Here is a 3,037-nt window from a genome sequence, read left to right on the forward strand (position 1 = left end):
CGCAGCCCGCTAACCTCCGCCGGACGCACGGTGTAGTTGCCCACCCGCAGCACGCCCCTGGCCCGACCCATGACTGCGCGCGACGCCCACGTTCAAGGGCAGTCCCAAATTTTCCGTTTAAAAGTCTTGCGGGTCTCATCTATCTACCATACCCTACTCTTCCATCATCACCTTCGGCGTCAACGACAACAAACCCAACCTCTTTCATCCTCTTTCATCCTCTTTCATCCCCTTCTCCTCCTCCTTCTCACCCGGCCAACCGGTTCTCCGCAGCTCCCCCGCGTCCCCTTTTTTCGTGCCCATTTTACACAGTGAAGGGAGATGACGCTCTGCGTCGTCGTCGATGTCCATGTCTTGGATGCCGCCGGCGAGTTGCGCTCAGGTATCGTCAAACAGCTGTCGCAGTTGGCAGCTGGTGGATACATGACCGTCCAACTGACATAGTGAGCAGGAATAAGAACGCTTTTTGCGAGCTTCAGGTCCCTTCTCATACCATCCTTTCCGCCTTTTTCCCGCATTCTTTACCGGGCGGCCTCTAGGCGGTGGAATGGCTTTCGGAACATGAAGGTTCTTTCCTGACACTACCAATTTCTTCGCACTGAGCATAACTTCATCAACGCGCGACTGAGACGGGAACTGGAACGTGCAGTTTTCATACTGTCTCTTCCACGCCTTCGTAAGATGTCTCTCAGCGATGAACTTGTGCAAATTGCTCACACCAAAATTTTCGCTCAAGACTGCAACTCCGTGTAGGCATGGGAATCCAGTGCCTTTTTCGGCATGACTACAACATAGCGGTGACGATTGCGGCGTATCTCGCAAGACAACTCGGCGGAGTATTGAACCGTCTGTCTGGCTTCGAACCGTTGCCTCAGTTTGGCGCGTTCCAGAGATGAATCTCACCGACCGCTGATACCCCCTTGCTCGAAGCACAAGTGATGCCAAATGCTTCTCAGTATTTGGTGGCACCGGTTTGGCACACTCAATTGCTGCAATTTGTCGCTTCAAGAAGCGTGACCTTTGCGTTAGCAGTACTGTGGATATCATTTTCTGCGGCTCTACGGATCTGATGTTATTTCTAATAGCTGATGCCATCTCACTCTCTGCCCCTTGCGCAGAGGTCGTCAAATCCTCTAGTTTTGAAAATGCCCTGTACAGTTCTGAGTCTTGAAACCGTGCCAGATAGTCCCGTTGAACATCTGAGTATCCAGCTTTGATCATCATTACCGCCTGCCTGTCTGGGGCATATACAGCGTTTTCATACATCTGTAGACCGCTAGTTTTATTTGCACCAAGTCTCGGTGCCAGGTTTTTCTTGACGTGGAGAGGGTCCAAAAACAAGTTTGCACTCTTCATGCATTTTCGAAATGCGGAATCGATCGCCTTCTCTTGGTCCACAATTGTGGTTCTCCTTTCGACATCGAAGCCTGGGATCTTTGATCAGGTTTCGAATACCAGACTCCACGTTTCTAAGCACTCTGCGCCAACATGATGTGCAAATACAATTGGAACAAGATGACTGTTACAGTCGTACGCAAGGACCTCGAATGTCGTTCCATAGCTTTTTGGTCCCACCCCGTCGCAGTGTGCTGCGTCGGCAGTCGTGGTAGCACGACCAGTGCGGCAAATATGCTCGGCGATGGAGGGGACAAACACAAACCCCCCGTAATAACGCGTATTGTCGTCAATGTCGCTCAAATCCACCGTGTCGGCTTGAAAAGAAGCTTCCTTTGGCAGCGACCTTGCCTTTTGGCATTGTCTGAATATATGTTCGGCTGATTTGATGCGCTGCGCTTTCATCTCGAGCCCATCCATGATAATAAGCTCTACGTGATGTCCGCAATCCTTCAATAATTGAGCATAGCCTTCTAAAGAGGCCATATTCACAACCCTCGATATACCGAGATGGCGGAGGAGCTCTTTGCGGATGGTCCTGTAATGCGTGTACGGTGGTTGTCGACGATAGATACCCTTGCTTTTAACAAGGGCAGCTATGGTCTTGCTGTTGATATTAGGTTCACACGATGCCTCTTCTAGTATGCAACGCGCTACCTGCTGTGCAGTATATGCAGGAGCACATGCTTTGTTGTGATTTATCCGCCGGTTGGTCGGGCTTGCTCCAGGGGCCGGCACTACCTGTCCGAAACACTCGTTTGCGTGTTCGAGGTACTCGTTAAGTTTCCAAAAACCACTCCGTGGTTGGAGATCGAACACGAACGTCGCGTGGCAGGTCTTAACTCGGCACCGCATGACCACCTTAACTAGAGTTTGGTGGATATTTATACCGTTTTGCACGCCCAAATCAGCTGTCTGTGCCCTCACAAGTTGCTCGCATTTCCAGCGAGCGCTGAGACGCATTCCCAAGACTGGTAAAATCGACTTCACCGGGCGCGGCTTCCATGTGCGAGCAGCAACGCTATCTCCCTGTAGTGCAACCCGTGCGCGGTCCAAGCATCGCTTCTTAGACTGGTACTTTTGCTGGCGCCGCCTTTCATTCTTACTTACAGTATCGTAGTCTTCGGCATGGTTGTTATCCTGTGTTGTGGCACTCTCATCGTCATCTTGATTTTCAATGTCGACATCTATATAGTCAGCTATGTAATCTGCCGGATTGAAATCTGTGTTGAATCCTTCCTCGGCCTCTCCATTTGAGGAGTTCAATTCATCATCGCTCAACTCTTCAGTACTAGAATAAATGTCGCCTCCATGTTGACTGAAAGAGTCAGCAGGCATACCCCGCGCCGCCCTCTCCTTGCGAAGCTGTTCTGCTCGCTCGGCCATATCTTTATCCTTTTGGGCCTGTTTATCACAGTCAACGTTAGCATCAGCGTGCGTATCTATCTCCTCGTCTTCCCTATTTTCGCCCTCTGACTGGAAAGAGGGCTCATCTGCCTGATCACGGGGCACGTCATCCTTAGAATTGCTTGGTGTGGAATCGCTACGCACGCGCTGGTTGAACTCGTTCATTTCTTCGCGATACATTTTTTCTTGTTCTTCCTCGGCACGTGTTTGCGAAATTGTGTACTTTAAATTGGGT

The sequence above is a fragment of the Chondrus crispus genome, genomic scaffold (assembly GCF_000350225.1).
Source record: "Chondrus crispus Stackhouse genomic scaffold, scaffold_170, whole genome shotgun sequence".
Taxonomy (NCBI): domain Eukaryota; phylum Rhodophyta; class Florideophyceae; order Gigartinales; family Gigartinaceae; genus Chondrus; species Chondrus crispus.